This window comes from Schistocerca gregaria, chromosome 3 (genome assembly GCF_023897955.1).
Source record: "Schistocerca gregaria isolate iqSchGreg1 chromosome 3, iqSchGreg1.2, whole genome shotgun sequence".
Lineage (NCBI taxonomy): Eukaryota > Metazoa > Arthropoda > Insecta > Orthoptera > Acrididae > Schistocerca > Schistocerca gregaria.
The window spans coordinates 874,193,160-874,207,350 of NC_064922.1; positions in this window are offsets into that span (position 1 = coordinate 874,193,160).

The following is a 14,191-nucleotide window of genomic DNA, read 5'->3' on the forward strand; positions in this document are numbered from 1 at the left end:
CCACCGTAAATAACACAAAGATATTAGCGGACCCGCACATTCATACTATCAATTGTAATATTATTGCCGGTCGGAGTGGCCGAGCGGTTCTAGGCGCCACAGTCTGGGACCGAGCGACTGTTATGGTCGTAGGTTCGAATCCTGCCTCGGGCATAGATGTGTGTGATGTCCTTAGGTTAGTTAGGTTTAAGTAGTTCTAAGTTCTAGGGGACTGATGACCTCAGAAGTTAAGTCCCAGAGCCATTTGAACCATTTTTTGTAATACTGTTACATCTTTATCATGTAATGAAAGTGGTAGAAAAGAAAATGTAAAACAATTAAACTTAAAACTAATGTATTGTAAACCCCATGGTATACGGGTAGCGTCTTTGAGTAACAATCAAAATATTCTCGGTCCCGACTCTGACGCCGCCACTGCTTAAATTTTAAAAGAAAAAAAAATTAACAGTGGCGACCGAATATTTCCGGCACAAGAAATCACCCGCATTCTGCCAACGGCCAGAGCTTCAGGGCACTTTCTTACTCTTGGGACGGGCAACTGCCCCCAAAAGGCGGAAGAATCAGCAATTAGCAATGACATTAGTATGCAGAAGGCAATGGAAACAACGACATGTTGCCTGTAACTGAAAAACTGTCATGGTGATCTCTCCATTGGCAAAAGTTTCACGACTAGTACTCCGTGCGTATCTCCGGGAGGATACTGCAAGGGGGAGGTGACCATGAGAAAAAAATCGAATAACCAAGGAAATGATACCGTTCTACGAGTGTCTGCAGTTTGAACGTGGTTGAGAAGTTAGAAATCTAAAAATAAAAACGGTAAGAATCAATCTAGATATTGTAGGGCGTCAGTGAAGTTAAAAGGAAAGAAGATAAGGATTTCTGGTCTGATGAGTACAGGGTAATATCAACGGCAGCCGAATTTGGTAGGATTCGTTATGAATAAGAAGGTAGGGAAGATAGTGAGTTACTATGAATAGTTCAGTGCTGCAGAAGATGAAGAGAGAGAGAATGTATACGAGGATCTTCAACGGGCATTTCAGTGCGTTAAAGGATATGAAAATCTAATAGCTGTGGCCGACTGCAATTTAGTCGTAGGGAAAGAAGAAGAGGAAAGGGTTACGCGAGAATGTGGACTTGGAAATAGCAGCAATAGAGAAGAGAGGCTACTGCGTTCAGTAAAAAATGTCAGATAGTAATGGCGAATACTGTGCTCAAGAATCACAAGAGGAGGTCGAATACTTGGAAAACTCCAGGAGATACGAGAAGGTTTCAGTCAGACTGTACTCCATTGTCAGGCAGAGAATCCGAAACCAGATACCGCACTGCAAGACGTACCCAGGAGCAGATATAGACTCAGATCACAATGTAATAGTGATGAGGAGTAAACTGAAGTTTAAGAGATTAATCGGGAAGAATCAGTGCGCCCTAGTGGTATATGGATGTACTACGGAATGAAGAGGGACGCTTGAAGTTCTCTGAGGCAATAGGTACTGCGATACTGAATGGCTCCGTAAGCATTTCAATTGAAGAGGAATATACGTCTCTAAAACGTGCAATCAGCGTAGCTGGAAAGAAAAACATAGGTACAGTGAAGGTAACAGCTAGGAAACCATAGATAACACAAGAAACACTTCAGCTGACCGACAAAAGAAGGAAGCACAGAAACGTTCAGGGAAATTCAGGATCACAAAAGTACAAGTCACTTAGGGTGAAATAAATAGGAATTGCAGGGAAGCTAAGGCGAAATGGCTGCATAAAAAAATCTGAAGAAATCGAAAAGGACGACTCAGCAAATAGAAAAGTCAGAACAACTTTCGATGAAATTAAAAGCAACGGCGGTAACATTAAGTATGCAATGGCAATTCCTCTATTGGAATCAGAGGATAGAGTGATAGGTGGAAAGAGCAAACTAAGGGGCTCTACCGATATGATTGGGATGACTTGTTGACGTGTCAGAAGAGGAAACACTTGTCGACAGGAAGGAGATAGGTTATCCAGTATTAGAATCAGAATTTGAAAGAGAGCTGGAAGACTTCAGATCAAATAAAGCATAAGGGATAGGTAAACTACATCAGAATTTCTAAAATTGTTGGAGGAAGTGGCAACAAATGATTATTCATGTTGGTGTGTAGAATGTATGAGACTGGCGATATACCATCAGACTTTCGGAAAAATATCATCTACACAGTTCCGAAGATAGCAAGAAACGACAAGTTAGAGAACTATAGCACAACCAGCTTAACAGCTCATATATCAAAGCTGCTGACAAAAATAATATACAGAAGAATGAAAAAGAAAATTGAGAATGCGCTAGATGACGATCAGTTTAGCTTTAGGAAAGGTAAAGGCACCATAGAGGCAGCTTGCAGTTGATAAGGGAAGGAACACTGAAGAAAAATCAAGTCAGATGCGTACGATATGTCGACGTGAAGAAAGTGTTCGACAATATAACATGGTGCAAGATGTTAAAAATTATGTTAAAAATAGGGGTAAGATATAAGGAAAAATGGTAACTTTCTATATGTACAAAAACGAGAGGGGAAAAATAAGAACGGGAGATCAAGAACGAAAGACGGCGTAAGATAGGGACGTAGTCTTTCGCCCCTACTGTTTATTCTATATGACAAACAGCCGATGAGGGAAATAAAAGGAAGATTCAAGAGTGGGATTCAAATTCAAGGTTAAAGGGCATTAATGATAAGATTTTCTGATGAAACTGCTATCCTCAGTGAAACTGGAGAAGAATTGCACAATCTACTGAATGGAATGAACAGTTTAATCGGTACAGAATATGAACTGAGAATAAATGGAAGAAAGAAGTTGGTAATCAGAAATGGCAGAAATGGGAACAGCGACTAACTTAAAGCCATAACTGGCAATCACAAAGTATATGAAGTTCAGGAATTCTGCTACCTAGGCAGCAATATTACCCATGAGGGACAGAGCAATAAGGACATAAAAAACAGGCTAGCACAGCCAAAAAGGGCCTTCGTGGCCAAGAGAAGTCTATCAGTATCAAACATTGGGCTTAATTCGAGGAAGAAATTTATGATTATGTACATTCTGAACAGAGCATTGTATGGTAGAGAAACATGGACTGTGGAAAAACCGGAACAGAAGAGAACCGAAGCATATAAACTGTGGTTCTGCAGACGAATGTTGATAAGTAGATGGATCGGTATGGTAAGGAATGGAGGTGGTTCTCAGTAGAATCGGCGAGGAAAGAAACATGTGCAAAACCCTGACAAGAAGAAGGGGCCGAATTATGGGATTTCTGTTGAGAAAAAAGGAAAAGACTTCTATGAGACTTGGGAGAGCCGTAGAGGGTTAAAAACAGTTGTTGTTGTTGTTGTTGTTGTTGTAGTGGTCTTCAGTCCTGAGACTGGTTTGATGCAGCTCTCCATGCTACTCTATCCTGTGCAAGCTTCTTCATCTCCCAGTACCTACCGAAACCTACATCCTTCTGAATCTGCTTTGTGTATTCATCTCTTGGTCTCCCTCTATGATTTTTACCCTCCACAGTGCCCTCCAATACTAAATTGGTAATCCCTTGATGCCTCAGAACATCTCCTACCAACCGATCCCTTCTACTGGTCAAGTTGTGCCACAAACTTCTCTTCTCCCCAATCCTATTCAATACTTACTCATTAGTTATATGATCTACCCATCTAATCTTCAGCATTCTTCTGTAGCACCACATTTCGAAAGCTTCTATTCTCTTCTTGTCCAAACTATTTATCGTCCATGTTTCACTTCCATACATGGCTACACTCCATACAAATACTTTCAGAAAAGACTTCCTGACACTTAAATCTATACTCGATGTTAACAAATTTCTCTTCTTCAGAAACGCTTTCCTGCCATTGCCAGTCTACATTTTATATCTTCTCTACTTCGACCATCATCAGTTATTTTGCTCCCCAAATAGCGAAACTCCTTTACTACTTTAAGTGTCTCATTTCCTAATCTAATTCCCTCAGCATCACTCGACCCAACTAGACCACATTCCATTATCCTCGTTTTGCTTTTGTTGATGTTCATCTTATATCCTCCTTTCAAGACACTGTCCATTCCATTCAACTGCTGTTCCAAGTCCTCTGCTGTCTCTGACAGAATTACAATGTCATCGGCGGAGCTCAAAGTTTTTATTTCTTCTCCATGGATTTTAATACCTACTCCGAATTTTTCTTTTGTTTCCCTTACTGCTTGCTCAATATACAGACTGAATAACATTGGGGAGAGGCTACAACCCTGTCTCACTCCCTTCCCAACCACTGCTTCCCTTTCATACACCTCGACTCTTATAACTGCCATCTGGTTTCTGTACAAATTGTAAATAGCCTTTCGCTCCCTGTATTTTACCCCTGCCACCTTTAGAATTTGAAAGAGAGTATAAAACTCAACATTGTCAAAAGCTTTTTCTAGGTCTACAAATGCTAGAAACGTAGGTTTGCCTTTTCTTAATCTTTCTTCTAAGATAAGTCGTAAGGTCAGTATTGCCTCACGTGCTCCAGTGTTTCTATGGAATCCAAACTGATCTTCCCCGAGGTCGGCTTCTACTAGTTTTTCCATTCGTCTGTAAAGAATTCGTGTTAGTATTTTGCAGCTGTGGCTTATTAAACTGATTGTTCGGTAATTTTCACATCTGTCAACACCTGCTTTCTTTGGGATTGGAATTATTATATTCTTCTTGAAGACTCAGGTCTTTCAGTGCTCTTTCAAACCCTTCACGCAGTATCGTATCTCCCATTTCATCTTAATCTACATCCTCTTCCATTTCCATAATATTGTCCTCAAGTACATCGCCCTTGTATAGACCGTCTATATACTCCTTCCACCTTTCTGCTTTCCCTTCATTGCTTAGAACTGGGTTTCCATCTGAGCTCTTGATGTTCGCATAAGTGGTTCTCTTATCTCCAAAGGTCTCTTTAATTTTCCTGTATGCAGTATCTGTCTTACCCCTAGTGAGATAAGCCTCTACATCCTTACATATGTCCTCTAGCCATCCCTGCTTAGCCATTTTGCACTTCCTGTCGATCTCATTTTTGAGACGTTTGTATTCCTTTTTGCCTGCTTCATTTACTGCATTTTTATATTTTCTCCTTTCATCAATTAAATTTAATATTTCTTCTGTTACCCAAGTATTTCTACTAGCCCTCGTCTTTTTACCTACTTGATCCTCTGCTGCTTTCACTACTTCATCCCTCAAAGCTACCCATTCTTCTTCTACTGTATTTCTTTCCCCCATTCCTGTAAATTGTTCCCTTATGTCTCTCCCTGAAACTCTGTACAACCTCTGGTTCTTTCAGTTTATCCAGGTTCCACCTCCTTAAATTCCCACCTTTTTGCGGTTTCTTCAGTTTTAATCTACAGGTAATATCCAATAGATTGTGGTCAGAGTCCACATCTGCCCCTGGAAATGTCTTACAATTTAATACCTGATTCCTAAATCTCTGTCTTACCATTATATAATCTATCTGATACCTTTTAGTATCTCCAGGGTTCTTCCATGTATACAACCTTCTTTCATGATTCTTAAACCAAGTGTTAGTTATGATTAAGTTGTGCTCTGTGCAAAATTCTACCAGGAGGCTTCCTCTTTCATTTCTTAGCCCCAATCCATATTCAACTACTACGTTTCCTTCTCTCCCTTTTCTTACACTCGAATTCCAGTACCCATGACTATTAAATTTTCGTCTCCCTTCACTATCTGAATACTTTCTTTTATTTCTTCAATTTCTTCGTCATCTGCAGAGCTAGTTGGCATATAAACTTGTACTGCTGTAGTAGGTGTGGGCTTCGTATCTATCTTGGCCACAATAAAGCGTTCACTATGCTGTTTGTAGTAGCTTACCCGCATTCCTATTTTCCTATTCATTATTAAACCTACTCCTGCATTACCCCTATTTGATTTTGTGTTTATAACCCTGTAATCACCTGACCAGAAGTCTTGTTCCTCCTGCCACCGAACTTCACTAATTCCCACTATATCTAACTTTAACCTATCCATTTCCCTTTTTAAATTTTCTAACCTACCTGCCCGATTAAGGGATCTGACATTCCACGCTCCGATCCGTAGAACGCCAGTTTTCTTTCTCCTGATAACGACATCCTCTTGAGTAGTCTCCGCCCGGAGATCCGAATGGGGGACTATTTTACCTCCGGAATATTTTACCCAAGAGGACGCCATCATCATTTAATCATACAGTAAAGCTGCATGCCCTCGGGAAAAATTACGACCATGGTTTCACCTTGCTCTCAGCCGTTCGCAGTACCAGCACAGCAAGGCCGTTTTGGTAATTGTTACAAGGCCAGATCAGTCAATCATACAGACTGTTGCCCTTGCAACTACTGAAAAGGCTGCTGCCCCTCTTCAGGAACCACACGTTTGTCTGGCCTCTCAACAGATACCCCTCCGTTGTGGTTGTACCTATGGAACTGCTATCTGTATTGCCCAGGCACCCAAACCTCCCCACCAACGGCACAGTCCATGGTTCATGGGGGGTAGCTAATAATTGAGGTCATATATTGTAAGTGTTAGTCTCAGGTGAAAAGGGTGGCATAATAGAGAAATTTGTGATGAGGGCAGATAACTCAAAAAAAGCAGCAATTTATTCCGCTAACGTGGAAAAGGAGAACAACGATTGGGTATGGTGTTGATTAACATTTACCGTTACTAATTTTTTATTTTATCTTTGGTTCGTCCGCTAATTTAGCAACAGCTGACTGCTGCTAGGCTTGCAGACAGGTCAGTAGCTCTCGATAAACCTAACAGTCTAGCTTCATCATCTATATAAGGCAATAGTTTCTTGCAGTCACGTTGTGCACATTATTTGGCAGTTAGAGTGGCAGACATTACGTCAGAGTTCCGCTCAGTCTGGCACCATTCCCACTGCCTGATATAAATTGTTCAACATCAACAGCCTAAATCTACACCTATACTCTACAAACCACCATGAGATGCATGGCAGAGGGTACATCCCATTGTACTAGTTATTGATGTTTCCTCCTGTTCTATTCACGTATGGAGCGCGTGAAGAATGATTGTTTGAATGTCTCTGTGCGTGCAGTAATTATTCTAATCTTATCTTCAGGGCCCCTGTGTAAGTAATACGGAGGTGGTTGAAATGTTCTCCTAGAGTAATCATTTAAAGCCGCTGCTTGAAACTTTGTTATCAGACTTTCTCGGGATAGTTTACGCCTATCTGCAGAAGTCTACCTGTTCAGTTCCTCCAGTATCTCTTTGACACTCTCCAACAGCTTAAACAAATCTGTGATCATTCGTGTTGGCCTTCTCTGTATATGTCCAACATGCCCTGTTAGTCCTATCTGGTATGAGTCTCACGCACTTGAGCAATATTCTAGAACTGGTCGCATGAGTGATTTACAAGCAATCCCATTTTCAGACTGATTGCACTTCCCTAGTTTCTACCAATAAATCGAAGTATCCCTCCTGCTTTACCCACGACTGAACCTATTTGATCATTCCATTTCATATCCCTACAATGCGTTACACCCAGGTATTTGTATGAGTTGGCAGATTCCAACAGTGATTCATTGATATTGTAGTCACAGATTACCTTTTTTTTGTTTTGGGCAGTGCCCAATTTTACTTTTCTGAACATTTAGAGCAAGTTGTCAGTATCTGCACCATACTGAAATAGTATCAAGACCTGACTGAATACTTATGCATCTTCTCTCAGATAGTACTTCATTATAGAAAACTACATCATCTGCAAAAATCCTGACTTTACTGTTAATGTTGTCTTCAAGGTCATTGACAGACAATATGAACAGCAAGGATCCCAACACACTTCCCTGGGGCACACACCAGGTTACTTCTACATTTGACGATCAGTCTCCATCCAAGATAATATGCTGCGTCCTCCCTACCAAAAAGTCCTTAATCCAGTCACAAATGTCACCCCATATGATCGTACTTTTCACAATAAGCGTAGATGTTGTACTGAGTCAAATGTTGTGCGAGTTGGGTTTCACATGATCGATGCTGGTTGTCATTGAGAAGATCATTCTGTTCAAAATACTTCATTATGTTTCAGCTCAGAACATGTTCTGAGCTTCTACAACAAATCGGAGGTTACTGGACCGTAGCTTTGTGGATCACTTCCTTGTAGACGGGTGTGAGCTGCACCTTTCTCCAAGAACTGGTCACTGTGTCTCTGTGACACAGTGCATTTAGATGGCCAAGGTTATTTTACAAATAATTTCATTACATCACTTTGGTGAGCGTTCGTGAGATCGTCATAAACGACATACTTTCATTGTAAGTCTATGCTCTATCATCCTCGCACGGCGAAATATATCTTCCTATACGAAGTAAGATTTAACGACTTTATTACTGGCAGCATAATTTGCACATGCACGCTAGCATGACGCGAGTTGTGATGAATGCTGCTTGAGTAAACATCGCAGGCCCTCGACATACGTTTGCGATTAGAAAGGCTCTATTCCTAACGAAGAGCACAATAAATTACATGCCAAAGTAACTAACCTTGAAATAGCAAACAAGACGAACTTTAAAAGTAAAACAAGTAAAACTTAATCGCGATGAAAACAGAATAAAACAGACGACAATACAAATAGTCTTGACATAGCAAGAAAAGTGAACTTTAAAAGTAAAATAAGTAAAACGTATTCACACTATCGTTCTGTTATTGCACTTGTTGGTCTTCAAGGCAAATACTCAGAAATTAATAGAGGTAGCATTTACTACTTTTCTTTCATGTTTCCAAGTTGGACCCAGCAATTGCAGCTCTCCACTGATCCTACATAGGCAAGCCCAACACTGAGTTTTCACTCAGAATTATAGGAAATAACAGAGCCTAACCATCTCCCAAGCGGACGAGGCAGTAATCCACTGACAAGTAGTCCATAACTGTATTTGACCATTACCGAAAACATATAATAACCAAAATGTCAATTGTGCCTTCGTAACATTACTCTAACACTACACTTTACCAATAAAAATTGTTCAGCTCAACGACACATAAATTACCTAATTCGGTTCATTTAAACACAGATACAGGTGGGAAAAACATCTTACTCACTGACACAACATACTTACGCTACGCACTAGCTTATGGTAGTATATGAACTAAAAATATTTATTTACAGTACAAGACACTTGTCGTGTCTTGTGTGGTAATACCTCAGTTGGAATTTCTTTTATTTCTTTAGCTGCGGCAGGCTTCTTTCCCAACTCAACAGAGCAGGGCCTTTCTGATCGGCTGCACAGCCATCGTTGATGTGGCTGGACTCAGTAACTTGTCTACTGACGGCTGTGTTTAAACTGTCGAGACAGCCAGTGTTTGCACTGCGACGTCGGAGCATGGGCCAGCGTTTTGTCACCACTATATGTATTTGTACCTGAGGTCATAATTGGCCGTGGCCTTCCTCTAAAGCTAATACAATACTGGCCATTAAAATTGCTACAAGAAGAAATACAGATAATAAACGGGTACTCATTGGACAAATATATTATACTAGAACTGACATGTGATTACATTTTCACGCAATTTGGGTGCATAGATCCCGAAAAATCAGTACCCAGAACAACCACCTCTGGCCGTAATAACGGCCTTGATACTCCTGGGCATTGAGTCAAACAGAGCTTGGATGGCGTGTACAGGTACAGCTGCCCATGCAGCTTCAACACGATACCACAGTTCATCAAGAGTAGTGACTGGCGTATTGTGACGAGCCAGTTGCACGGTCACCATTGGCCAGACGTTTTCAATTGGTGAGAGATCCGGAGAATGTGCTTGCCAGGGCAGTAGTCGAACATTTTCTGTATCCAGAAAGGCCCTGCAACATGCGGTCGTGCATTATCCTGCTGAAATGTAGGGTTTCGCAGAGATTGAATGAACGGTAGGTCGTAACACATCTGAAATGTGACGTCCACTGTTGAAAGTGCCGTCATTGCGAACAAGAGGTGACCGAGACGTGTAACCAATGGCACCCCATACCATCACGCCGGGTGATACGCCAGTATAGCTATTAGGAATACACGCTTCCAATGTGCGTTCACCACGATGTCGCCAAACACGGATGTGACTATCATGATGCTGTAAACAGAACTTGGATTCGTCCGAAAAAAGGCGTTTTGCCATTCGTGCACCGAGGTTCGTCGTTGAGTACACCATCACAGACGCTCCTGTCTGTGATGCAGCGTTAAGGGTAACCGCAGCCATGGTCTCCGAGCTGATAGTCGATGCTGCTGCAAATGTCGTCGAACTGTTCGTGCAGATGCCTGTTGTCTTGCATACGTCCCCAACTGTTGACTCAGGGATCAAGACGTGGCTGCACGATCCGTTACAGCCATGCGGATAAGATGTCTGTCATCTCGACTGGTTGTGATACGAGGCCGTTAGGATCCAGCACGGCGTTCCGTATTACCCTCCTCAACCCACCGATTCCATATTGTGCTAACAATCATTGGTTCTCGATCAACGCAAGCTGCAATGTCGCGATACGATAAACCGCAATCGCGATAGGCTATAATCCGACATGTATCAAAGTCGTAAACGTGATGGTACGCATTTATCCTCCTTACACGAGACATCACAACAACGTTTCACGAAGCAACGCTGGTGACCTGCTGGTTGTGTATGAGAAATCGGTTGGAAACTTCCCTCATGTCAGCATGTTGTAGGTGTCGCCACCGGCTCCAACATTATGTGAATGCTCTGAATAGCTAATCATTTGCGTATCACAGCATCTTCTTCCTGTCGGTTAAAATTCGCGTCTGTAGCACGTCATCTTCGTAGTGTAGCAATTTTAATGGCCAGTAGTGTAGCTGCATGGATTGTCCTGTTTTTCGAAACATTATTTTTCCACCGAGAAATCAATCAACGCATCCGTCTTCGCCAAGTAATCGACACCTAGTAGACAATCAGCTACCAGACTGTCAACAACAAGGAAGGCGATTTACACTACCTGTTCCCCGAGTCTTATTCCAAAAAGACCTGCAGCTTTACAGCCCTGCTTCGCATATCTGCGACTCCTAGTATCCTGCTTGTGCTATCACATAAGAAGGCTCCTTTTCGTATCCTTCTGAGCAAGGCAGTCGATATTATTTAGGCTCCAGAGTCTATCTGTGCCATTCTGTCTATACCTTCGAACTGAAGGCGTGACCCGATCACCTTTTATTTATTTATAACATGAGATATCCTTCATGGATTTTCTGATGGCAGTCACGTATGTCCACTCCTTCGTTATACGGCGGCATATGGACTCTGTCTTTCCTGTTGGCAAATTAATACCTTACTTGTAAGCCTTTTCGGTTTCTTTATTGTAATATGTTCGTAGAAAATTAAACTGGTTTTTTATTGTGACTGAAATAGTTTCAATTTCTAATATTAATCCTTACTTGATCTCAAATGAAATGTGAAGTCCTAAGCTGTCACATTCCTTTTGCTGCAGTAAGTCTCTTAGAAATTTCCTTCTTTTCCCCTCCCCGTTTCTGACAATTATCTCTCCTGAGTGTTAACATTCATGTAAAGAAATGTAAATGTCCTGTGACTAGGGGCTCCCGTCGGGTAGGCCGTTCGCCGGGTGCAACTCTTTCGATTTGACGCCACTTCGGCGAGTTGCGCGTAAATCGGGATGAAATGATGATGATTAGAGCAACACAACAACCAGTCCCTGAGCGGAGAAAATTTCCGACCCTGCTGGGTATCGAACCCGGGCCATTAGGATTGATATTCCGTCGCAGCGCGGGATTAGCCGAGCGGTCTCAGACGCAGCAATCGTGGACTGTGCGGCCGGTCCCAGCGGAGGTTCGAGTTCTCCCTCGGGCAGGGGTGTGTGTGTTTGTCCTTAGGTTAATTTAGGTTAAGTAGTGTGTAAGCTTAGGAACTGATGACCTTAGCAGTTAACTCCCATAAGATTTCAAACACATATGAACATTTTTGACATTCTGTCGCGCTGACAACTCAGGTAACTCGGGGAGGGGAGACAACATACATGTTTAACTACAGTACTATGGTGTCTAAATTTGGCGTAAAAAAGGGATTTGGTTTTGTAAATGTTCTGGCACAATTTGGGTCTTTCCTCGACTGGTGCCTTCCCATCGACTTTTCAACTGAGAATCTTACTTGTATACTTGATCTTCTGTGTTATTCTGATGTCACCATACATTGTTTGTAACATCTCACAAGGTTTCCGCCACAGATAAGTTAGAACATATGCTCTATGACGAAAGAAGGAGGACGGAAATCGGTATATGTGAGGTACGTGTACGCACAAACAAATGCTTACAATTTCAGAAAATTTTTATGATTTAGTCAAGAGAATGAGCTTCACAAAAAGAGCAATGAACAGCGCGTTGGACTCCTCTGGCCCTTTTCCTCGCAGTTATTCGGCTTGGCACAGATTGACAGATTTTTTGGATGTTCTCCTGAGCGATATCGTGCCAAACTCTGTCCGGTAACCACGTTAGAACCTCAAAATCCAGAGCTGGTTGGAAGGCCCTGTTCATAACGTTCCAAACTTTCTCAATTGGGAAGAGATCCGGCGACCAGGTAAGGTTTGACAAGAACGAAGACAAGCAGTAGAAACGAGCCGCGTACAGGCTGGCGTTATCTTGCCCAACTGTAAGCCCAGGACAGCTTGTCATGAAAGACAAAAAAACGGGACGTAGAATACCGTCGACGGACTTTTGTGCTGAAAGGGTGCCGCAGATGACAAACAAAGGGCTCCTGCTATAAAACCAAATGCGACCCCATACCATGACAACTGTTTATTTTCAGTCTGGAACCGCGCGACCGCTACGGTCGCAGGTTCGAATCCTGCCTCGGGCATGGATGTGTGTGATGTCCTTAGGTTAGTTAGGTTTAAGCAGTTCTAAGTCTAGGGAACTGATGACCTCAGATGTTAAGTCCCAGAGTGCTCAGAGCCATTTGAACCATTTTATTGTTTATTAGACCCTATGGCAGGCGAATCTGCCTATCTGGTGCGTTTTACACTGGAATCTCATCGACTGGAATAGGTCGTCAGTGATGAGGCCCGCTTCGAACTGATAGTCTGAGCTACCATTTTCTTTCATGGCAGGATCACTGTTGGTTTTGATCCAAGCCACCTTTACAGTACAGCGGTTCGTCGACAGTATTTTACTCGCCGTTTTCTTGTTCTTCATGGCAAGCCGTGCTGGCTTTACAATTTAGCAAGGTAATACCGTCCCGCACCCGCCTAGAGTTTCTGGTGCTTGTCTTCGTGCTTAACAAACGCTCCTTTGGTCAGCAAGGTCGTCGGATGTCTTTCCAATTGAGAACGCTTGGAACATTGTGCACGCGGACTTTGCAACCAGCTCGGGATATTGACGATCTTACTCGCCAATTGGAGAGAATTTGGCACGATATCCCTCAGGAGGACATCCAACAACACTGTCAACCAATGCCAAGCTGAATAACTAATTGCATATGGGCCAGAAGTGGACCAATGCTTCGCTCACCTTCTCAATTCGTGAAGCTCTTACTCTAGAATAGAGCATCCAGATTTCTTAAATTGTAATCATTTTTTTATCTGTACATGTACGTCACATCTACCGATTTCCCTTTCATTAGAGTAATTCCGATGTACCCCATGGTCTAGGGGTGCCGGCACGGTAGCTCAGCATGTTCGGTCAGAGAGCCCGTTGGCCTCTGTAATAAAAAACTGAGTGGATGGATGAACCACCGAACTTGAACAGGATGTCTTGCGACGTCCGCAACGACCAAGCACAACCATCAACAACGAACAAAATGAAAAAAAGGGGTAGCGACTTTAATTCGTAATCAAAACACATTCGGTCCCGGGTTCGAATCGTGCCGCTGCTTGAATTCTGATTAATAATCAGCACTGGGGACTGAAGACTTCCGGCATAAGAAGACAACTCTCATTCTGCCAACGGCCTTTTCAAAGAGTGCGCAGGAGGGGACAGAGTTTCAGGACGCTCATGTAATGGGGATGGGGAAACTGCCCCTAAAGACGGAAAAATCAGCAATGATCAACGGCAAGAGGATGCAGAGGCAATGTAAATCGCTGCATTAAAGACACGTAACGTGTATCCACAGGACATCTGGCCTGTAATTGAAGAAGTGTCATGATGATCTCTCCAAAGGAAAATATTCCGGAATAATACCTCATTCGGATCTCCTGGAGGGGACTGCTAACGTGGAGGTTACCACGAGAA